A 26,572-nucleotide genomic window follows, 5' to 3' on the forward strand; every position below is an offset into this window, starting at 1 on the left:
GCTTTGCAATTTGGAGTCTTCACTGTTGACAATAAAACACTTGCAAAGTTAACATTAGCATTGCTCTTTTTAATATCTTTAGGCCTATGTGTCATTCGATGTGCTCTTTGGCTCCTCTACGGATCCTGAACCTGTGCCAGATTGTAAATAACAAATGAAAAAGTGTCGTCTGGCCACGTTTGGAGTGTGCTGTTGTCTTACAGCCACAGATTCTGATGAGGTACTTCATTTGTGCGTAAATTTAGCGCTAACAGGATCTATCAAACCACATAATGGCAGCCTCCACAGCCTTAACAAACCATGACTTATTTTAGCTTCTCCACTAAGAGGCTTTGGGAACGTGGGTCTGAGCCAAACACACTGGTACTTACCATCACCACAATTTATTACTATTAAAACTTAAATCAAAAAGTGAACTATATCGCCAAGAAAAACAACAACATAAAGAGTTGTTCTACTACAGCATTATAGCTCTCATTTTCAGAATATGCAATTACTTTTTATTTTGTTTGGCCTTCCAGTTAGCAAGCCAGACGCACTGTAGGGCAAAAAATATTAATGCAGTTTCATTCAAGCTTGGAATGGGAATCGGAATCATACTGAGGTTTGAGATGATAGCAGTGTGATTCTGAAATATAAAACCTAACATATGCTGGGACGGACCAAAATCACACCGCCACGACCATCTTAAAGGCCATAGTTCCATTTAAAGGTCTGGCGAGAGAGTAATATGGTGCTTTCAGTCATAGGAAAAGCCTGAAACAGGGTATACTGGGAGACCACACAGTCAGGCCATGATGTGGAGGAGTTTCTGGGCTTTTTGGCGGCAAATCCAGTCAGCAAACATTAGCATGGCCAATTCACCAATGAAAACCTCAATGGTGTCACACCCCCCACTTTCAAGGCTGTTACAGCTAATCATCTCACGATTTATTTAAAGAGGGATTCATTCCCACATGCTTCCAGGCACATACTGTACGTTTATAACTTCACAAGGTGCACTTAGCCAAGGACATTTGCGTTTATTTGGTGGCAAGTGAAAATATGCACTCTTACTAACTTGTAACTGTTGCATTTAGTAGCTACTGAAAGATTGTTTGGAAACAGTGTTGAAACATTACTCATATAACATGAACAATCTGGGTAATTTGACGCCAGTTTATAGACAGGACAACCATGGAGGTACCAGGAAATGGAAGAGGGAAGGGAGGGGGTCGGGAAATGACCCGAGTCAGACTCGAACTCGGGTTGTATAAGGGCCACTGGACAACGTGTCAGAACAAGTGTGCTACCCAACAAGCCACGTCTCTAATGGTAAATGCACTCGAGCTTGTGTGTTGCCACTTGTATTGGGGGTTTGAGCCTTAATTAGGGAGTCAGGCCACTGAGATGCTATGTGTTCTGTTTTTCGTGTTGAATCAGAGAGCTGACTGGGAAGAATTCTCAGGTTTTTCTAAAGCCTCCAGCTAATTCCTGACTGACAGAATATTTATTATGTGACAGAAACTGTGGATGAGGCCACATCTGGAGAAAGACACGAGTTTCATTCACTCGTGCTCTCGACCCAAACCCCTTTCTAAGGAAGATGAGGACAAAAAATAAGGGCTGCTTTACACAAAAGGATACAAAATGGGGCTTGAACCTTTGTCTTTTCTTTAAAAAATAAAATAAAAACGGGTCACTGAAAGAAGATTCTTCACCTTCAGAAAAGGTTGTTTGTCTCCACAGGAGGTCAAATTAATTTTATATATGAACAGTTTTATTTTTCACTTGTTTAATATGATGTTTGAATTTTTTTCAACTCTGTTACTTTAATGTAGGACTTGTCTAAAACAGTTCAAAACACAAAGTTGAGTGATTTAGTTATTTAGAATTACTAAAAACCTCATAGTTCCCATTAATTAAAGAAAATATTTCATTTCCTATATTTTCATTTAATATTTCATTTCAAAATCTTCTTTTAATAACAGGGTTGAAAGGTTGAGGTTGACGAATGCACTCAACACTGTGTAAAAACAAAATGAGATCATTTGCTGTCTTGTAGATAAATTAAAATGATACATTTTAAATGAGCTGTTTTATTTTCTATACTTATTTTAAATGAGGTTTGCATTTTTAACCATGTTACTTTAATTTAGGACCTGACTAAATACAGTTTAAAATCCTATTTTGTTTAATTGTATTATTGTAGTAGTAAGTAGGTAAGTAATTAGAAAGAAAGAAAGAAAGAAAGAAATAGTAACAGGGTTGCATATTTAGCCTAAATTAAGCTATTATTTAATTGTGGCTAGATGGTTTGGTATCAAATACTGATTTGTAGTTACTGGTAACCATATATCGAGGGGTGAGAACCAAAAGGCGTAAGTTACATTTTTTAGGTGAAATTGAGATATATATATCAAATGAAAGCTCTTAATGAGCTCTTTCTACTGGCAAAAGTACTGTTATCCATGAGTGTACACATTTTTATTACAAACAATTGAAATCAGTACACAAAGTCAGATCAAACTATGGTATTTTTTTTTGTTTTGGCTCTCCTGTAAAGTTGGTGAAATTTCACTTACGCCTTTCTGGTTCTCACCCCTCAGTATTTTCTTTAAGTTAAAACATTTGTTTGATCTTTTTTTATATATATATAATAACAGGGTTGAAAGGTAGATTCTGACGACGGGAAAAACTGTCAGCACTCCCGGCGCATGGTCAAAAAGGGTTATCCCTATTCTCTTAATAAGTAATGGGTGTGTTTTTGGGCATAACGTGCAATAAGCCAATCAGAGTCTCATCTCCCATTGACGAATGGCGAATTCGCTATTTAAACGGCGGAATTTTAAGGCACACAGACTGAATGCGTATCCAGAGAGCAAACGGATCTGCTCATGCACGAGCAAATATGGTAGGCTAATTCTGATACACTCAATAACTATCCATTATGACATGTATGACATTTTTACATTTATGTAGCCTACACAATAATATTATTTTACACTGTAATCTTTAAAATTTTAATATGTGGCATGTGTGTAATAAGCAAAGTGAACGCGCTTTGTGGACCCGCCCAGAGGCACATTTTCTACTAACACGCTCTTTAAATAACAATATATATATATATATATATATATATATATAGATAGATAGATAGATAGATAGATAGATAGATAGATATATTTGTCTAGTCTATTTTCAGTTCCTCAAAATAACAACGTGCCAATAATGAGCCTGAACACACCTCTTTTTTAGAGCAGCACGCCCATGGGCACACAAATGGGCGCAAACGCGTTTGCTATTTAAACAACGCGGCACAGGATGGGAAAATGAGAACTGTGTCGGGCTGAAACTAACAAAAACACTTGCTCCACATTTTTTTCTAGAAATGTACAAAAATAACTATCATTTATAAAATGTATAGATTTCAGAAAATGTGCTTAAGTAAGTAATTAAGTAAGTAAGTAAGTAAGAAAGAGTGGGTAACAGGGTTGCATATTTAACATCAATTAAGCTATCATTTAGTTGTGGCTAGATGGTTTGGTAACAAATATCAATACTGCATGTAGTTATTGTTAACCATACATTTTCTTTAAATTAAAGAAAACTTTTGTTTGATCATTTTTTTCTTATAATAACAGGGTTGAAAGGTTGAGTTTGACAAATACACACAACACTATATGTGTAAAAACAAAATAAGACCATTTCCAAACGATACTTTTTGTGTCACAATTTTAAAATTACTCAATAACAGGGATGATTATGTATTAAGTTTTTTGTATTTAAACAATGTATAATTTTAATTGTCTACATTCTTTCACTGTCCCAAAAGAACATACTTTTCATGGTTTTTGACCCACCTGTGTAGCAACACCAAGAACACCTGACACCTATTGAAAGTGAATCAATTGAAATCAGATTTTCTGTAGCTCTTCCTCCCCACTCATGAAAACCCAATGATTTACGAGCTATACCTGCATACAAAACTCCATAGAAGGAGATATGAGCAAGTGATCTGCAGAAAAAGCTTCCCCCCGAGGGCTCGGAAGAGTAATCCGTCTCAACATGTTGCGTTAAAAGCTTGTTCACAGAGTCTAAAGCCCATGCATCCCCTGTCTCTTTCTCCTCCCTGTCTCCAGGCCCAGTTCCTGCCATTTGTTCAGGAGCGCAAAGAGAAAACCCCTTCTGAAAGAACAGGATATACTCTAGAGGATGTGGAGCGCTCTCGCTGGCTGACATTCTCTACAATTATGCAACTTTTTCCCCTTTTTTAATGTGTCTAAGTGTGGGTGGCTGGTTGTGTGTCAATTTTCCTTAGTTACCTGGGTCTCTTTGGCCTCCTTGGTAACAGCGCTAGTCTAGAAACAGGGCAAGACGCCCTTCCGTTGGATCTGATGAAAGCCTGCGGGGTGAGAATTGCTTTCCAGCCCTGACGATGACACCATCTCGATTTACCTGAAAATCAGCATTTGTAAAACTACACCACAATTAAGTCATTTGAGTGGAATCTGAGGCTATTATGGCAGCTAAACGGAAAGTGAGAGCAATCTTGCCCTCACTCAGGCTTAGCAGAGATGTTAAAGTGTATAATGTCTTGTTTTCTGTCTGTAAGTCATCAAGTCTTGTTATGTTCTTGGCCTGGGCGCTGCTCAAGAAGACATCCCTGACAAGTGCCGACTAACGCGTGACATTTCCTGTTGGCTTTGCTCTGCTGTCACGTGTCATTTTGACTAAGCGCAGCTAATTCGCAGAGATATCAAATAGAAGCGATCGGTTTACCAATAGCTAGGCATCTTTTTGTTGAACGTGTGCAGATTGCTGATAATAACACAGCTCATATGATATGTTCCACTCTGCCAAGATCTGACGCACTCACTTTGGAAAACTTGGGAAGAGCCAGTACGGTGGTACTGCTGAGTGTATACTTGAGTGTTTGGAAGTATCTGCTGCCAAAGGAACTTCCTGCAACATGTCAGGCATAATTTATTCATGGCTGGAGGGAAGGTCCTGTGTGGAGACAGATATGCACACAATCTGGCTTTGGGACAGACAGGCAGACAGACCGATGAGTGCACGGAAAGACAGGCTGTACATATTCATTTAGGTTTAAATATATAAACAGTTAACCGTATTTTGTATTTTCTAAGGAGTGTGATTTCTAAGTGTGATTTCTAAGGAGCCATTGCAAAACTTGCCATAAGAATGCTATTCTGCGTATTTTGGATCAGAAGTTTTCAAAGTTTTTGATGCCATGAGACCCCAAATATACACATTATACACTCAAAATTGCCTGTTCAATGAACTTAATTAAATTAAAGAAACAATGCATGAAGAGCCAGGGGGTGAAACTTTTATAATTTGAAGGGTAAATTTAGCTTATTTTGCCTTCTGTGAAACATGTAAGTATCTTCTGCAGCTTCTGAAGGGCAGTACTAAATGGGGAAAAAATATTATATTAAAAAAAAAAAAAAAAATTTTTTACAAAACTTAATCCTGTTCAAAAGTTTTCACCCCCAGCTCTTAATGCATTGTGTTTCCTTTTAGATCATCAGTGAATATGTGTACCTTTTGTAATAGATGCGTATGCATCCCCAGTTAACGTCATTGTGAAAAGATGGATCTCAAAATCATACAGTCACTGCTGGAAAGGGTTCAAATATGCAAGAGATGCTGGAAACCCAACAAATTTGTGGGAACTAGAGAATTTATCAGAATATAGGCCTATATATGCATACACACAGCATATTTATTATGTGTCAACTATGAAAGGAATAAAAAAAAAAAAAATTTTATACAATCTTTTTTTTTTTTTTTACCATTGCAACAAATCCATATATTGACTTTGCTGCAAACTCCTACTTTACATGCTTGTGTTCCGGACATTAAATTTAAAATTTAGTGTTAGCAGTTTATTCAAATCCCAGTAATGAACAGTGCAGGTAAGGAAGGGTTACAAACCCTCTGAATGAGAAGACGACAAGCAAGCTGTCTGCTTGTGTTAACAAACCTGCATTAGTCTGCTTTGCCTGGGGTTACATTGTTGCTCATGACTGTGCACCTGTCCTGGTTAACTGACAGCTTTAAACATCAGCCCTAGTTTCATTATCTCAGTCTTTCATAGCCTCGGGCTCCATTAAAACTGAGGCAAACCGCAAAGAATATTGTTCAACTTATCCAAAGGTCACAATTTGTCAAAACACCCATGTACGCTCAACAAGAAGCTATTAATGGATTTGATACAAGCTACCTCAAATGACCAACGTGTACCAACTTCCTGTCAAAATGAGTTTTTTCTAAGAGGAGGGGCTGCCAGAAGGAAATGGCATTGGCGTGTTTGTCAGCTTGAGCGCTCGCAGTGGCAGCAAACACTGGAAGTGGGTTTAGGAGGTGTTCTCAGGTTTGGCTGAGCTTTTACCCTTAAGTGGAAAAACATTAATGGAAGCTGGCTCGCACTCGTTCTCTTCCCCCTTCTCAGCAGCGGCTCTAACAGCCGAAGGGAGGGCTGGTAGACGACCAAACATTAGTCACCACATGAATCCTGCACACTGAAATATGCTTCCTGTCAAGGTTTGGATACATATCATGAAGAGAGCTTGCTCAGCTCGGCAGGAATTGGTCACTTAACCGAGAAAAGAATTACAAATTTACTGCAAAGGCTTCTACTGGCTGACAAAATGCATTTTATTGGCTTGTAGGAGTTGGGATAGTTAACCGGGTTAAGACATCTATGGTTAGAATAGTTGCTTGGGTCCTATTCACAACACTTGGGTCACAATAACAACACTTGGGACAATGGTCTTCAGTGGCTGTATTATTCAGAGCTCTATTATTCAGACAAGACACTCCCTAAATATCCTCAATAAAGCAATGACACATCATATTGGACATATTGTATGTTGAAACATTTTTTCCAAGAAGTTCACTCATTATGTTAGTCAAGGTTTCTTTCACTAAAGACAGTCATAATTTAGGTTTATACAACCATTTTCCACCCTCTCTCTGACTCTTAAAGGAACAGTTTGCTCAAAATTGAAAATTCTGCAATTTGTATTCACCATTACTCCACCATGTTCCAAGCCCATACAAATTTCCTTTGTAGAAGAATGTTCACACTCCTCTCATCCATATAATAATTTAATAAAAATGCATGAATAAAAATATATATATATTAACATATATTAAATATTTATATTATTAATATTAAATATATTATTTATTAATATATTTTATTTTGACTAAACATTTTCTTTACACAAGCTGTTTGTACTACTGCAACTTTAAGAATCCTATTTGTAAATAACTTCTTTTATCATTGCCTAATAGTTGGGTAAAATAATAAATAGGCTCTGATATGTTAACAGTAGTGGTCATATGTTGATTGTTAATTTCTAAGTTTTCTAAGAGTCCATTGAGTAAAATGAGTTCATTGAGTTCATTAAGTACATATGCATCAAGGTTAGTTTTTATTAACTAACTAACTTGCCTTGGCAAATAACTTAATACGTTAACTATTAATAACTTTTAATAACTTAATATAACTTAATAATAATAAATAGGTTTAAATTGAAGAAACTAAATTAAACTGAAATAAAAAAATAAACATAAATTGTAATTTAAAAAAGCTTTCAAAAATATAAAAATCATATAACAAAATTGCGATAATAATAATAATAATAAGTGAATTAAAAATGAAAATATAAAAATAGCATTTTTAAAAATATTGTTTAAAACTATAATAGTATATAGTAAAACAACAAACATAATTCTTATTTCATAACCATTTGTGTACTTCTTTCTTTCTTTGGCAGCAGTGTGACAGATTTGTTGAGTATAACTGGCAGTTGAGTCTTTGGACTAGCTATCATTATGGGTTTCTTTCACCTTGGGAGCTGAAAACTCACTGGGATTTTTGGAACAAGCTTTCTCCACCAAGCTTAAAGAAAGGTTTGTGCGTTTGCGGAGAGCTGAGTGATTGAGACCGCACTGCTTATTTTTCTTTCCAGACAAAGCAATGCACATGTGTGCATTTGTGTTTGCATGAGTGTGCGTGCATGTGCATGTGCCTTCATGCAATTGCATGTTTATACATGTGCTCTGTAAAGAAGCGAGAGCATATAAATGACAGGCTGCAAGGAAATCAAGTCCTTAAAATAAAGAAGTCAACTACTTCATTCCATCTGTCACCATCCCTCTCCCTCCCTTCCTTAAGGATAACTTTGGCTCTGTTCACTTCCTCCTATTCATGTGAGGATTTCATGGATGACATGCGCTGACCAAATACACACAGGGAGCACATCTGCAAAAAGTGTGTGCATGTGTGTTTGTGGCCTCTGAGACTGACTTCTAGGAGAGACACAGAGGCGCTATTTTATGATCCCCACCTGTCAGAGGTGAACACACTCGGAAAATAAATGTCTTGGTACAGTAATAATCCAGGTATTCTAGCATTCATGCTTTATGCATTAAGTATATATTGGTTCCCCTATAGAGTTGTTAGTCCTAGCTGTGTTAAGCTGGTCTCACCGGTCTCCCAGCCTGGCCAAAAGACAAGTGCCCAGAAACCTTAAACATTTAGTTATTTACATTTACATTTAGTCATTTAGCAGACACTTTTATCCAAAGTGACTTAAAAATGAGGACAATACAAGCAAGCAAAGCCAACAAAAGAGCAACAACATGCAAGTGCAATGACAAGTCTTGGTTGGTTAGCCTAACGCAGTACACGTAGTACTTTTTTTTTTTGTTTTTTTTTTAAGAAACAAGTAGATAGAATAGAAAAAAAGAAAGCTAGTGTTAGTTAAACCTAGCAAGCTAGCCTGGGAGACCACCAAACTCATTCAGGCTAGTTTAAGCTTTAAAAAACATTAAATAAATAAATAGATAATTTTAGGCACACTGTATATACAATAAATGCTAACATTAAATAATATAATAAATTATATGTGAAATATAAAAATATTTGAATGTGAACATAATTTAAAAATATATATACAATATAAAAAATAGTGCTAACACTCCCAATCAAATGTTTTTGAAAGAAGTTTCTTATGTTCACCAAAGGCTGCATTTATTTGATCAAAATTACAGTAAAAACAATAATATAACTGAAGACATTTTTAAAAGTTTAGTAAGTTATGCATTAATATATATATATATATATATATATATATATATATATATATTCATTGATCGTTGTCAATGTTGAAAACAATTGTGATATGTTTATTGTGACTTTTAAACAATTTAATGCACCCTTGATGAATAAAATATTTTAACCAACCAACAAATAACAGACCCCAGACCTTTGAACTTTATGTAATTTTAATATTATAAAACGCTACCTGCTAAAATATTTGATAGTAACCCATAACAAAAAAATCTGAATTTGTAACTTTATTTTTATTCATTTTGTAATTCTTCTACAGTTTTGTACCACTGTCAAACCACACGTCCATATAGTACAGTGTAAGAAACTTTTGTGTAAGAAATTTTCTGACATTTAAGTTACCATGGTTTTATAGTTTATTATAGTAGCAAATTTACAGTGGTAAGGGAATTCATTTTCTTTTTGTGAATATACTGCAACTACAGACCTTTTACAGAAAGTGTATTAAGTTAATGTCTATTTATTGCTGATAGTGGTATACACACAGTTCAGTATAATCCAGTCATAAAATCTGGGAGAGCTGCTGCTTTCATAGTGCGGTTTCCTCAGTTTCTGATTCTGTTAAACACATTAGCTTGCATCAGGGTGGCTTGAGAAGTTCGAGAGAGAACCTGCGATTGAAAGGGCTTGTTTAATGTCAGTGTACTGACAGTTTTACTAAATACAAGTGTAGCACATGCTCCTATATAATGGCATGTATATTTTCACATAATTTTTGAGAGTACAGTGCCTGGTCCAAGTACAATAATGCCATCCACACAATATTTCATGCAGGTCCACCACTCCATCCTTCCACTCTGTATTCTCTCCAACCCTACATGCTGCATCTGTCAATAAAATAGAAATGAACAATGTGATTATAAGGCTGTCTGGACAGGGGCCATATCTAGCGGAAGGGGGGGGGGGCATATTTTCCCTCCATCTCTGTCTTTGGCAGGTTTATTTTGGTCAAGCTATGGCTCCATCCACGGTATAAAGCAGCTGGCAGTAGACGAAAAAAAAGGAAACAGACCAAGCGCGCTGTTTTCATCACCAAGCCATCGATCTATCTGAGACACGTACACACAAACATACAGATGTACAGATGAAAGCTCGCACACCTACACCTACTCCTTCATGAACGCCGTGACTTTTAATTACCTGAAAGTTCCATATTTTTTATGATGAGTCGTAATACGTTTGACACGTCGCGAGCTATACTGATGAAAACCTGTCCTACTTTCCTTCGCCTCCACTCCAAGAAAAATAATCTTTATGAGAGCACTGCTGTTTGGTTAGACCCACTCCATACCGCAGGCGTGCCCGGGATCCGAGAGAGAGGAGAATGAAATGAAAATACTGGATTAATAAAGCAAATGAAAAGAATATTTTTTTTTTTCTTCTACTGAAAAATATATATATATATATATTTTAAGCAAAAAATGAAAATTCTGTCATTGTTTACTCACCGTCATGTCGTTCCAAACCTGTATGCTGTTGTTTTATCAGTGGAGCACAGAAAAATAAATTTTGAGTAATCTTCACACAGTTCTTTACCATATACAACACAATTTCTTAGGAACCACTGCTTTCAAGCTCAAAATGGGGCAAAAACACCCTAAAGCAGGGACCACAGATCCCCCAAATATGATCATCCTTTTCATATGTTCTTTTAAGTTACATGATTATGATTTATTCCACTCATTATAGTACTGTGTTAGTTAATTTATTAATTTCAATCTATTTTTCATATTATTGTTATTTTTTTATTCACTGTGGACCCCAGTTTGAAAATCCTTTTTTTTTTTCTACTTATTACTTATACATTCATTCATTCATCTAAAGTCTATATAATATAATACAATATTTAATTATCATTTCTTAAGCCTTTTCTCTTAACATTTTTACAGGCCCCACTTTGAAAATGTACCCCCTATGTAACTCATTCATTTTTATTTTTTTATTTTAGTTATTTTTCTCTAAACTTATTTAGGGGACCCCTGCATGGCGAACCCCAGACCCCAGTTTGAAAACTCCTGCCCTAAACATAAATTCGCTATAATTGAAGTTTTCTAAAGCCGTGCAATAACATTTTGTGGGGGAAACAGCAACATTTTCTACATACCCATGAGAAGTGACGAGCAGGGGTGCGTTTCTCAAAAGCAACTATGGTCGCAAGTTCTGTCGTTACCAATAGAGTTCAATTCTTTGAGTTCAATAGACACATTCTTTGAAGCTTGCAACTGGTCTCATCGCACTAGGTTATTCACTGAGCATCCCATATCTCATTTGCAGTTCCACATATTCAGACATGTGGCATGACATGCAAAAACAATGGAGCTGGATGTCAATGGCATCAAATCTAGCGCAATTCTTTCCTTAACTGAACATCAAGTAGGTGTGAATCAGATTAGAAAACTCTGGAGAAAGGAAAATTTTTCAGCAAATAGTGGTTTAAATTTACATCATATGTTTTTCATATGACGTGGAATATAGTTCACAAGTCATATGGACTACTTTTATGAAGCTCTATTTTTTTTTTATTTTTTTTTTTAGATTGACATCCATGGTCACTATGAACTTGTATGTATGTAAAATAACAGCGTGAACATTCCTCAAAACACCCTCCATTGTGTTCCACAGAAGAAAGACTTTGAAACGGGCGTTGAAACAACATGAGGCTGAGTAAATAACAACAGAATCTTTATTTCTGGGAGAACTATAAGTTCGAAGGCCTCTAAACAGGAAGCTGCTCGGCTTGCTGCATGATTAAGTTATGTCGAGCGACATGCGCTCACCCCGGATGCATTTTGGAAGCGTTTGCACGTCCCACGGCGAGGTGAGCTGATCCACTCAGCAGAAGGGAGCTGCTAAAGCAATAATCATCGGAGTAAATACATAAACACACAGGCCAGCGTCTCTGCTAGCTCACGTCAGGTAGGATTTATGCCGACGGTGTTCTCGGGTGTCCCAGACCACGGTTGAGTTCTCGGCGAGCCAGCCCGGTGTCAATTTTTAAAGGCGAGTGTTGGGTAACATTCTCCTTCAAGGCTCAATACCGTTCGACTCTATTAGTTTCGCCACGAACGCTTTGCCTTGTCCGGCGTGAGGAAAAAACAAACACACAAGCAAAGGTCCGTATAAACACATCTAAATTTAACAAGTCCTCCCTGTCTCGCTCAAGTTGTTTTCTTCTTTTTTTCGCCTTTCTTCTCTTTCCTCTGCCCTGCTTTTCTCTTTCACATGCTTTTACAGTGAGGTGCACTGAAAGCGCTCTTTGTTGCTACGGTCTACGGCGTCTGAATAGGGCCAAACAAATGGCCCTGTCCACTGAGCACTGCAGAAGAGGTTTTGAAAAGAATTCCTCCCCTGACTTCTCCTTCATGAGCCCCACAATGACAGACTACCCTTTTCTTCCCGTGCTCCCACTAATGGATAAGACAATATTTGCAGGAGTGTGAGGTGGGGGTCTCGTTTGCTTGAATATTCAGACTCCGTCCGTGCCAGCCAAACCACCCCCATCCCTCCCTCTCCGATAAACACTCTGCCCATTTCCCTTTGATTTCCTTCAGTCCTCTTGTTACCCCGGCGCTCCGTTTGTTTCTCGCTTCTTGGATGCTCCGAATCAAAAAAACATCAAAGAAGAAAGGCAGAGAGAAAGCAACAGGTGTGAGGTAGCGAGGGACAAGCACATTAGATGGTGCCCATGAGATTACATCAGTTTTACTTGGAAGAGAAGCAGATTGTTTGATTTGGTGACGAGATGGGCTGATCTACCTTTTTCCCCAATCCAAACAGAGCCAAAGGGAGCTGTTTGTGCTTCGTTCTCAAGTAAACCTTTGAATGTTAATAAAATGAGCTGTTGAAATATAAAGCGCAAACATACTGATTTAACATAGCTTTTTTATAAACCACAGAAGCGATTGTTTTACATTTGAAATGGCCTGAGGATATGGAAATAATTTCAACGGCATAATTAAGTGACATAATTAACATGATCATTTTAAGTAAACTGTGAAAGGTTTTACTAGAACAGTACTTCTACGGCTAAACAGTACATTTATTATAACTGACAGTTGAGTTCCGTCATCATTTTTTGTCATTCCAAATCTTTTTTTTTTTTTTGTGGAACAGATATTTTAATGAATGTCCAAGCTGCTCCTTTCCATACAAAGAATGTTCCAAAAAAGTATAATCTCATAAAAAAGGCACCACAACATATTCTATAGTCCTGAAGTTGTACGATTTGAGTGTGAGCAACAGACCAGTTTACATTTGCTGACTCTAAAAAATGTCATGTGGCATAACCATGAATTAAAATGTAATAACATATTTTCCTCATACCTTGAATACTTTGAATGGACACACCTTAATCATTATCAATAATGTTTTAATATATATATATATATATATATTTGTTTTTACAAGTATTACAAGTATTAATTCATAAATATTATTTCAAATGTAATATTACATTTTTTAGCAGTTGCACCACATGGCATTTTACAACTAACCTTAATAAAAAAAAAGTCAAATTATTTTATATTTTAGTAATTTTGTATAGAATTTGAATTTATTGTTCAACTATCCTATGAAGATCATTTTATCTGCACCAAATCTCTACCACCTTCTCTTTCCAAGTCTTCATCTTTTTCGCTTTCACTTTATTTAGACAGGTCCAGTACCAGCTACTAATTGTCATGGCAATGTTTTTACAGCTGATAGAGGGAGAAAGAGAATTCCAGTAGATAGAAAACTACTCGCTCTGTGAGTCAACATGGCACAATGACAAAGAGAAACAGAGGCTCAGATCATTATGGTTTAAATGGTTGTATTGGACATTTGCCAGTTGCTTTCAGTCTCCAAACAGACTTGTGGTCTCCACACACACACACATACACACACACACATGCACAGGAGGATATATTTAGTTCTCCGGGCAGATTTGTTATGATCCAAAGTCGTTTGTGACAACTGCATAATTTATTTTCTTATTAAATAAAGAATCAAACTGATATGTGATTATTAAACTTTGGCATGTAACTTTGCTCCAAACACACTTAGACTGACTTACATTGACCAGAAGAGACTTAAAAGAGGCCTTCTTTGACCTGAGATATCTATAATAGCAACCACTGGAACATTTGTATGACAACAACTCACATTTTCTTTAAAGAAGGTAAGAATCGTGTGTGTTTCATTCTGTAGATGATTCAATCCAAGAGGACAGATGTTTAGCATCACTTGAGTTTTTCCATTTTGTCAAAGATTGGTCAAAAGCTGCTGTCAAAGGAGGATGTTTTTTATCATAATGAATGCGACGTTTGTCTGTTTTTATGCCGTCTTCAGTGTTTCTCTGTTATTTATATGGTCTGAGTTGAGAGTTAATGAACTGTGAATTGTATGTCTTGCACATTCTTTAGACTTCCAGGAAATCACTCATCTTTGCTTCTCAATACTGTTAATGTGCTTTAAGAATGACTGGGACCATCAACAAACAAGCGCTGTCAGGAAGAAGAGCTATTTTCAGCTTGCTGAATTTGAAAGGGAAGTTTTTCTTAGCAAACATGAGAAGGATGTTATTTTCTACAAATGGTCATTAGGACGTGTGTTCTGCTGTCAACACTGGGCCACAAAATATAGCACAAAAAAATAGCTACTGACTTTCTAAGGTTGTTGTGTAGGAGTGTTCAGTGTTGGAATGGCACATAATGTCTGCTGCCACAGGAAAGAAAAATCTCTTTAATTTCTCAATTGTCTCTCCTAGACGGCTGCTAGTTTGAATGGAGACTTATTAACCTTTATGTTGTGTTCCGGTCATTTTGACCCAGAGAGATTTTATTTATTTATTTATTTTTTGTTACACTTTATTTTAAGGTGTCCTTGTTACAGTGTAATTATACATTTAAGTACTGAGTAATATACTTACTACATATGGTTAGCGTTATGATTAGGGTTTGGCTTAGGGTTACTTGCATGCAATTATGTATAATTTATTGTTATTAATAGTAAGTACATGTAACATGTATAACAAGGACACCTTAAGATAAAGTGCTACCGTCGCTACCTTTTTTTTTTTTTTTTTTGCTAGTTAATACTAGTTAATGTTTTCACAATGGACTAAAACTTACTGACTTTGCTCAAAAAAAGGTATACAAACTTAAAAATGTTTATATTTGTTGTATTTTTGGGGGGATTTTCCCACCTTGTTACACATGATGTCCCCGGTCAAAAATGATTGCCCTACAAAACGGTGCTTGTATATCTCTCGTTATGCTATATTGTCGCCAAATCTTTGAATCAGTATTATCAACTTTTTCTCTTTCATTAGCACATTTTGTGTTTCTTTTTTGGAACTGATTGATCATTGGCCTCACTGATCTGAGCTTATGCACCTTAGTTCTTAAGTGAACTTCGCCAAAATTATCCATCAATAATGTTTTGTTTTCCTTTTCTTTTCTTTTAATCAAACACTGAGGTGCATAAGCTCAGATCAGTGAGGCCTATGATCAATCAGTTCCAAAAAGAAATACAAAAACGTGCTAACTGAAAGAAAAAAAAAGAAAAAATCCAAGATTTACAAGCAATTTTTAAAAGACACTATCCCCCAGATTCACAGACAAGGCTTAAGCCTAGTCCCAGACTAAAATGTAAGTCTGACTTGTTTCAACTGAAAGAAACTTGCACTGACTGATCTTAAAATATATAAGTACCTTTGTTTTATCTCAAGTTTTTTTTTTTTTTTTCTAAGGCATATTTATAAAAATAAGAAAATACACAGATAATCTCACATTATTTTTTTTTACCACAAAATAATAAGCAGCACAACTTTTAAATATTTATTATAATAAAAAATATTTCTTGAGCAGCAAATATCAGAATGAAAGTATTCATGCGACACTGAAGACTGGAGAAATTATGCTGAAAATTTAGCTTTGAATCACAGAAATAAATTACATTTTAAAATATATGTTTTAAATTGTAATAATATTTCATAATTTTAAGAGACTTATTTCAAAAACAAAAATTGCAGCATTTCCAAACTTTTATATTGTATATTTTACAAAATATCTCAACAACTTCTCATATTGTGCCCAGATTTGGCAAGAAACTAATAGTCAAATACTTCAAATACTCTTGAGCTATGAAAGAGCAACATCTGACCAATAATATTTCCTGTTCAGAAGTGCAACAGACAACCCACTCATGAATGTTTGAGAACATTTTATATATTATACAGCGGAAATAAAAATCTGCGCTTCAGATTTGCCTCATTAAACGCCATATAAAATGAACACCTGGTCCTGAATGTGGCCGTTTTATCCCATAATTCAAAGGGCTGTAAGGTTGTTCCGTTTTCCATTGATCTACAGCACCGCTACATCTCATCTCTCTTTAGCTTTAGTCAGTGGGAGGAACGGTCCTGTAAAATAGTGGTATTAATTCAGTTTATCTTGTTTCGCAGCAGATCCGGAGATGAGATTACAGTGCAAGAGCTGCAGCTTTGTGTGAATGTTTGTGTCTGTGGGCGGAGGAAGGAAAATTTCCTCTCACACTTTAATTCTCATTCTGCCCCAATTACCATGATTCAGCATCTCTGTATTTCCTGAGACAAGCGAGGAACTTTTTGTGGGGAATTCTTATTTATGTGAATTGAAAAAGTGATGAGAGATAAATACTGGGCTTCAGCAAATAATACAAAAACAATAAAAATTATAGGTCCCACTTTATATTAGGTGGCCTTAACTACTATGTACTTGCATCAAAAAAATAAGTACAATGTACGTATTGTGTTCATATTGTATTGCAAAACACGTTTACTGCTATTGAGGTGGGATACGGGTAAGGTTAGGGACAGGCTTGGTGGTATGGGTAGGTTTAAGGGTGGCCCTTATCAATCATGGCCTCCTAATAATTCCCATCCACTTGATTGGCTCTATCACTCTCTCTCCTCTCCACCTGTAGCTGGTGTGTGGTGAGTGCACTGGCGCCGTTGTCCTGTGGCTGCCGTCACATCATCCAAGTGGATGCTGCACACTGGTGGTGGTTGAGGAGAGACCCCCCCACATGATTGTAAAGTGCTTTGGGTGTACAGCAATACACAATGAAGCGCTATATAAATGCATCATTCATTCATTCATTCAAGGGTGGGTTAAGGTGTAAGGGATGGGTCAACAGTGTAATTATAAATGTAATGAATCACAGATGTAATTACATATAGGTATCTTTTAAAATAGAAGTACAATGTAAACACATGTATGTACACAATAATTGCATTGTCCCAAATGATTCATTTAAATGCAAGTACATAGTAGTTAAGGCCACCTAATATAAAGTGGGACCCCTAAATTTAACAACTACCTTACTATCTATTAATAAGCAACAGCAGTTTATTGAGGCAAAAGTCGTAGTTAATGGTTTGTTAATAGTGTGACTGAAGTTAATATTAAGTGACTTAAGTTTTAGAAGCAATACTGTTTTTGCATTATTTAGCCACTGTTGTCTCATTACAATAATGAGAAATGGCGAAGTGGTTTAAATTAGTTTGTTTCTTGATATTGTGGTGAAGTATATCCCATACATTATTGTGCATTGTACCAAATGATTAATTTAAATGTAAGTACAAGGCCACCTAATATAAAGTGGGACCAAATTATATTGTTTTGTCCTCACTGGTTGCAACAAAGATCACTACCAGTGTAGTCTGATTTAGCAATTCATTTTAATGAATTGGTCAAGAAGACTCGCTCATTTCAAAGTGAATTAAACCAAGAACTGTGTGTTACTGTATGCATACGGAGCCCAGTCTCATGAAAATGCGTCTAAATAGTACGCCAAATAAAAACGAAAACTTGTGGTATTGATACGCAAAAATATATGTTATGAACATGTTTGGCGTGTCTATAATACGCAGTTTTCGCGTACATATGATATGCATCTACCCCACCATTCTAATCCTACCCATCGCATAGCATATACACGCCAAAGTCCATTTTTGCGTATAAATACCACAAGTTTTTCGTTTTTATTTAACGTACTATTTATACGCACTTTCATGAGATCAGGTTGATATTCGTCAGGTTCATAAGATTTAAATTGAGCTACTTTAGTTTAGCTACTGCTTAGTTGCTTCATATGACAATTGTAGTGAAAAAAAAAACATAAACTGCCGTTAAAAGGTTGGGGGACGAGGTAAGATTTTTTAAATGTTTTTTTTAAAGTCTCTTATCCTCACCAAGGCTGCATTTTTAATAAAAACAGTAATATTGTGGATTTTTATTACTATTTAAAATAGTTGTTTTCTATTGTTATATATTATTATTATTATTATTATTTATTTTAATTTTTTCAGCAGCCATTACTCAGTCTTCAGTGTCGCATAAACTGCTGATTTGATTCCCAAGAAATATTTATTATTGAAAAGGTTTTTTTTTTTTTTTTTTGTTTGTTTTGGGTTTTTTAACTATATACGTTTATGATTCTTTCATGATTAGAAAATTAAAAGAACAGCATGTATGTCAAATATAAATCTCAATTTCTGTACTAAATTTATTTACTGTAATTTTCTATCAATTTAATTTGTCCTTGCTGAATATGTATTAATTAATAAAAAATAAATAAATACTAATCTTACTGACTCTGAGTGTACATTCACAGTTTTGTATTAAATTATGATTTGCATTAAATAATTTTATTGTGACTGAAACCAAAGAAAATATTTTAAATTCAGTGCAAGAAACAATACACAGAATTGAGGAACAAATTAAGCATTGCACCATTTCAGTGATGTTTTGTCACATGATACATACCAACAGCATTAGGAACCAAGGAGCCATTTTTGTATCCATTTTACTATCATATGACTTCAGATGAATAGGAAAATTGTGCACAAGTTAATATTTTCTGATGCTTCATGGTGCTTTTTGTCATTTTGAAGCACAACAACCTGAATCCCCATTCACTTCCATTGTATGGAAAAGAGCAGCATGAGCATTCTTTAAAATCTCTCCTTTTATGTTCTATGAAAGAAACAAAAGTCATACATGTTTGGAATGACATGAATGATGACAGAATGTTTATTTATGATTTCTGATGGCAGCCACTGACTTCCATAGTATGGAAAAACAAAAAACAAAAATGGAAGTCAATGATTTGCTTGCCCACATTCTTCAAAATATCTTCTCTTGTGTTCAACAGAAGAAAGAAACTCATACAGGTTTGGAACAAGTGGAGGATAAGTCAGAATTTTCATTTTTGGGTGAACTATCCCCAGTGCATCAGAATCAGAAACGCAATCATTAAATTGCAAACGATTGCAAGTGAGCGTAGAGAGATGGAGAGGTCTGATCACCAGGGCTTCCACCCTGCCATGACTCTTATGCAGTCAAAGTGATTTGACATGAGAAACTCCGGAGTCCGTGGGGGGATCCGCAACAGCTCTGCATATCTGATCAGAATATCGGGAAGAATAGAGGAATGGAAAGAGAAATGAGAGAGAGAAAGAAAAGCATAAGCAATGTGTGTGTGTGTGTGTGTGTGGTGTTCCTGTTTCCTCAGCAATCCTTGCTCTGCCTCTTGCCTCCAGTCAAATTCACTCCAGCCAGACTGCAGGGTCCTGAATAACTGCAGGCGATATCTTAGCCTGTCTGTCCGTCTGCCTGTCTGGCTGTCTGTCCATCTAGTCTGGCCGTCTGCCCGTCTGAGACTGACTCCCGAGCAGCAGCGAGACATCCAGTGCCAGTGAGCGTACTTTACCACGGGGCAAATCCTCACCCCTGTCCATCTGCAGAATTAACAAGACGAACTGCCTCCCCATCACAAACACAAAACCCTGCTCCTCTGTGACAGCTACACGCTGCTCTGCATGCCAAGCCGGTCCTGGACGGTGTATGGCTGAACAGATGGGCATTAAATCCAGAGGAGCTGCAGTCACTTCGAGATATGACAGCTCAAAACGCTTGTTGCTGCAACTTTATTAACTTGTATATAACCAAACAGTGACACTGTAGATGAAGTTAGTAGCAAGGCTGGTAAAGGGATATTAATATTATGTCATCATGTGCTCATCCTCATGTCTTTCTTTCATGGGACACAAACGGAGATGTTTAGCAGAATGTGCAGGATGGTTGGCGATGTGAATGAACGCTGCTCCAAAAATGACAAAAAACACCAAAAACCAGGTATGTTTGAGTCTTCTTAAGTCATAACATTGCATCAGAATTTATATGGAATGTAATATATAACTTTTATATATTTTTTTTTATTTTATATTATATTATATTATATTATATACTTTTTCATACAATTGCATTGGATTTTCTATGTAATTTAATATATAATATTTATTTTGAAAATATAATGTATGTGTGTATGTGTATAGTATGTATGTATGTATGTGTATATATATATATATATATATATATATATATTATATTATATTATATTATATTACATACAAAATATATAATATATAAACAATTTACTTTACATTCCAAATAATTAAAAATTTAAATTAATTAAAATCTAAAGTATATTTTTGATGTTTATATGGCTAAATTTAAATATCACTGAAGCTCAACATTTCTAAAATATTATATTTATTATATCTGGTAACACTTTACAATAAGGTCCAATTAGTAATGCATTGTTTTAGTATTTATAAATATCTGTTAACATTAATTAATAAAAATACAACAAATACTAATACAACTAAATGCTAGTTAATTTTAGCACAGGCTCATGAATATCGTTCATACAAATGGCCGTACCATGGCCGCAGCAGGTGCAGTAATATTACGCAGCGCCTGAAAGTAGTCCCCAGCTAGGTACCTAGTTATAATATAGCTGGGGACTACTTTCAGGCGCTACGTAATATCACTGTGCCATGATACGGCAGCAAAGTTCCTTGATTATTACGCCGGAATGAGAGTATAGTTATTAATCATATCAGCCTAGAAAATCGCAACTTTTCATTTTCTGCCGGTCTTAGTACACGATATAACTACAGAAGAATCAAGTTTTAAATAGGACAAATATTGAAACTCTTTGGTCATTTTTGAACGCGATGCTACTGGTCTAATCGGATTCAATGATCTATGCTAAGCTATGCTAAAAGTGCTATCGCCAGACCCGGAGATCGGCTGAATGGATTCCAAAACGGTAAAACTCAACTTATTAACTCTGGGGGAGTTGGAGAATGAGCCTATTTCCAAAAAAAGTGGAGTGTTCCTTTAAAGCTGCAGTCCGTAAATTTGGCCTCTTTGTCGCCATCTCTGTTTGAAAACCTGGAATTGCAGCTGTGTACAGAATTATCTTGCTTGCGTGGGCTGATGAATCTAATGTTTTGAGGAGTATGTGTAGCTGTCAGTCACTGCACCGGTGTGGATGTTTACTGTATTTCGCAATCACAGATTCTAGCCTACGTCTTGGAATATTTGACCTAAAAAATAATTTTCACCGTATATTGCCATCTGAACAAGTAAGTAACAAGTCTGCCAAGTTTGTTCTGCCCAACTGAGGAAAAAAGCATTACAATAAATTGTGCTACCAATGGTGATTAAATCTAACGATAGGTTAGCTCATATCACATCACACTGTGTATTGTTATACTTTATTCTCAAATTATTAATGTTAACAACATCAGCATTGCGTGACAATGAGTATAGTGTGTATTAGCGTGTAGATTTCAATTTCTGTACAGTATAATCTAATTGTAATACAATTCGAATTTCATATTAAGAAATTATTTTAACCCAAAAAGCAAACAATGCTCCCTTCCAACTGGTTTTCTTTCAAATACAAATCTTGTGTAATCCCAGGCTCTCTGTAATCAGAAGCACATTTAAAACTGGAATATAATTTAATTTCATTCACATGTGTTTCATAAACACATAATCCTTTCTAGATTACAATCTGCCATCAAAATGATACATTTAATTATTCTAGCTGTTGTGAGAAAAGGCTATAAACCAGGTATAGGCAACATTGGTCCTGGAGTGCCACTGTCCTGCAGAGTTTAGCTCCAACCCTAATCAAACACACCTGAGCAGGCTAATCAAGGTCTTTAGGATCACTAGGGCTACAGGCAGGTGAGTTTTTTTTTTTTCAGGGTTGGAGCTAAACTCTGCAGGACATCGGCACTCCAGGACCAACGTTGCCTATCCCTGCTATAAACGATCCGTCACCTGCAGGATCCTCACATGCGATTGCCTACTAGCCGGGACAACTTCTTTATATTTACAGACGTGACGTAATGACGCAGTGCCATGCTCGAATTTCCCGCGAAAACCTACCCGTGCCACTCAAATTAGAAAACATTAGGTCCCACTTTATATTAGGTGGCCTTAACTAATATGTACTTACATTTAAATTAATCATTTGATACAATGCACATATTGTGTACATACATGTTTTTACATTGCACTTATATATTTAAAAATACCTACATGTAAATACATCTGTAATTAATTTCTGTAATTACATTTATAATTACACTGTTGACCCATCCCTTACACCTTAACCCACCCTTAAACCTACCCATACCACCAAACCTGTCACTAACCTTACCCGTATCCCACCTCAATAACAGCAATAGTGTTTTGAAATACAATATGACCACAATAAGTACATTGCACTTATTTTTTGATGTAAGTACATAGTTGTTAAGGCCACCTTATATAAAGTGGGACCAAACATTATTGTTTGTTGTCAAAAATGTATATACGTATACATATATATGGGCCAATTTTTTTGCAACATCAAAATTTGAGGTTAAAAATATATACAAGCAAATAAATAAATAAATAATCAGGACTATTTTCATCTACTGAGAGCCATACTAGATTATTTTCAAGCGCACATACATATACCCATTAAACAGCAATCACCATGAGAAAAATGCTTCAACCAAGCTGACTCTTCCTGAGGCGATATAAATTGTGGTTATATTTTAGGCCTGTAAAAAAATAAGGATGGGCAATGTGACACACCATGCAATTACCTTAAACTGTCCTCCCTTCCTAAATGATCCGACTCCAGGAATTCTTTCCCGTGGCTGTTGTTTGACTAGGATGAGTGGGTTTGTTATGGCTCAGATACACCTGCTCTAGTGTATACTTAGACTGTCAGAGACCCGCCCTGGGACTAGAACACTTCCACACGCTCCTGTCAGTGGAGAATTACGGCGCCTCCGCTGCTATTTTCACAATATTTTTACTCTGGGCACGTCTGCGATGATGCCTGTTGGTCGTATGGTTATTGCCATACAAAAGTGCATGTTAAATGTATGTTTTGAGGGCCCTCGGACTATGAATTTTAAATGAGACAATGTTTTTCTTGTTGGGTTCGTCTTGCAGGGGTTTGTTTCGCTGCTGAAAGGCTGCATGAATGCATGAGGCTCTGTGTGCAGATGACCTCTGGGTCAAAGGTTACCATGGTAATCAGGTCAGAGGGGATGTGGCTTCAATTTTCCACTCGCAAAAGGGCCGAGCCGGTGTCCATCTGTCATACAAACCATAAACACATTCACACGGACACTACTATGTTCTTTCACACACACACACACACACACACTCACTCTCACTCACTCCCACACACCGACCTGCTGACTTCCATTAAAGGCAGAAAGCTAGTTTATCTGAGATTGTTTAAATGAAATTGATGGAATAAACAGCACAATTGCATGTATATAATCTATAAAACTAATATAAGCATGAGTATAATTTAATATTAAATGAGACAATTAACTGAAAATTGAAGTAGAATTAATTTTATTACATTTTTACTTTTTTTTGACATATATAATCTGTAAAATAAGAATCAGTCCCTGATACTGAATGAGATAAATAATCAATATTAAATATAATTGATTTTAATATAGTTTTAAATTTAACATAATATAGAAAGATAAAGCTACCTGAAATAATTTTATACTAACTAAAATAATTAATAAAATATAAAAAATATATATTAATACAATATAAAAATAGAATATGAACTATAACTTTATTATATTTTTATTTCTTACACATGTAAAATGAGAATAGGTGCCATGAAGTAACTTGATACTAAATGAAACAACTAATTATTATAAATGTTTTTGTTTGTTTGTTTGTTTGTTTTTACATTTGATACATCAAGATACATTTCCCAAAATATCTTGATTTTGATACTAATTTAAATAATAAATTAAATTAGTCAAATATTTAATTTTGCATACAGTATATATTATGTTAAGAATGAGAACAAGAATGATTGCCCATAGAAACCAAATGAGATAATTAATTAAATATTGTATATAATATATTATATATGAATTATGAAATATAATTAATTTTATTATATTTTTATATTTTGCATATGTGATCTGAATCATATAAATAAATAAATAAATACATACATACATACTGTACATACATACATAAAACAAGTCCCCTAAAGTAACCGGATATAAAATGATAAAATAATTAATTATTAAATATAAATAATTGAATAGAATTACATCATATTTACACACACACACACACACACACATACACACACACACACACATACATATATATATATATATATATATATATATATATACACACACACATTATTGATAATTAAAGCGACGTAAAAATAACTTTACCTATTTAAATAATTACTAAAATATTATTATTAATGAAATATTTAATTAATATAATTTTATTATTTGAAAATCACAGTTTCTGATTTCAATGTGTTGAAAAGCTTTGCAGCTGCATGTATCTCTGGGATTGTCACATGTCTCTGCTTGGGCCAGGCAGGTGCATCTGAACTGCATCAAGAACAGTCTGAAACCGGAATGCATACGCGCATACGCTCTCTGGCACAACGTGAAATATAAGCTGATGTGGGAAAAGTGCTACTGTGACAGAGAGAGCTGTTTAGAATTGCTAATAGAACATCAGGCCATTTCAAAGGTTCGTCTGCATTCTCTCGCATCCCGTTCCATCGCAGAATGAGCGCCCAATCAGATAGCAAAGCCCTGCTTGATTCTGCGGAGGAAACATTAGCGCTGAGCAACGATATGGATTTCTCTGAGTACCGGCGCCAGATACGAGTCTGCTTTAATCTTCCACTCTGGATTCAGATTTCTGTTCCAGATGCCTCTCTCACGCTCACACACTCGCTCTGTGTCTCCCTATAGCTTTAGAGCTGAAGCGATTTGCAGGCTTGTGATTGGCTGAAAGCACAGAGGTCAGCAGTGGTGTCTCTCCTGTTGAACAAACACCTGTGTGGACCTCGCAAACGGCTTTCGCATTCTGAAACTAAAACCTCAAGCATTTGTGAGTACATATAACTGGTCCACAATCTATATGTAAAGTGATAGCCAACAGTTTATCACATTATAACCTTAGAAAGACTATTGAACCAGTTGTTACTTTCTGAACGAAGAAATCTGACATTTTGCTGTTTAAACAGCTGGAGATGGTGTGACAGTTGCAAACTCAAAAAAGTATTAATATTTTAGCCATGATAATATAATCACATCATTCTCAAACATCGCAACTTGTCTGTTTTTGTTTTTGGGGTTTTTCACCCAAAAGTAAAAATTAGCTGTTAATTTATTCACATTCAGGCCGTCTAATATGTAGATAATTTTTAGTTGTTTTATTTTGTTTTGTTTTGGTAGAACAGTAAATATTTTTTTTTGTTTTTGCTGAAATCATGGTCCTTGGTGATTCTTTACATACAAGTCAAAGGCTACCGTCACTATTATCAATCAATTGACTGATTGATTGAAAAACATATATTTGAGTGTTATTTTTTAATAAAATGACTTACACAAAATAAACAAACCAATAATTTTTGTTGTATATTTACATAATTCCTGACTCTTACATTATTATTATTATTATTATTATTATTATTCACATTCTATTAATATTTTATTAGAATTTATTTATTTTGTGTTTATTTATTGGTTAATTATTCATTTGATTCATGAAACAACAAATGGACATATTACTGCATTAAATTTTTATTACGTCATAACAATATTTCAAGTAAATAAATAAATCAGATTTGTATAATTTATATATTTAAATATTTCCTGACTGTTACTTTCAAGGCTAAAATATATTTTGATTTGATTCATGAAACATACAAATATACACATTAGAGCATAACATTTTTAACATTAACAATATTTTTAAACAAACAAATAAATAAATAATAAATAAATACTTCATTCTATATTTAAATAATTCCTCACTGTTACATCCAAGTCAGTATGTTATGGCATAAAGATGCTGGTTTAAATTTACTTGCAAATTTATTGCAAAACTAAGAGAAAGGCCACAATGTGCTACAGTATGTTTGAGCTCAGCTTACAAGGAGTATCAGATGATTGCACAAGTAGTTAGTCAGTCAGTCATTGGTGATTGTGGCTAACTTTGCCACACAAGTTGATTTTGCCTA

General features: G+C 35.3%; 1 long non-coding RNA gene across 1 annotated transcript in view; it reads right to left on the bottom strand.

Annotated features, from left to right (window-relative positions):
* Nucleotides 1–9,289: 9,289 nt before the first annotated feature.
* LOC131533627 (uncharacterized) overlaps nt 9,290–26,572 on the bottom strand; it is a 43,762-nt gene continuing 26,479 nt past the window's right edge. The window contains exon 3 of the long non-coding RNA XR_009269177.1: nt 9,290–9,975. This is a non-coding gene — a long non-coding RNA (uncharacterized LOC131533627). The remainder of the gene's footprint in view (nt 9,976–26,572) is intronic.

Source organism: Onychostoma macrolepis, chromosome 24 (assembly GCF_012432095.1).
Source record: "Onychostoma macrolepis isolate SWU-2019 chromosome 24, ASM1243209v1, whole genome shotgun sequence".
Classification (NCBI taxonomy): domain Eukaryota; kingdom Metazoa; phylum Chordata; class Actinopteri; order Cypriniformes; family Cyprinidae; genus Onychostoma; species Onychostoma macrolepis.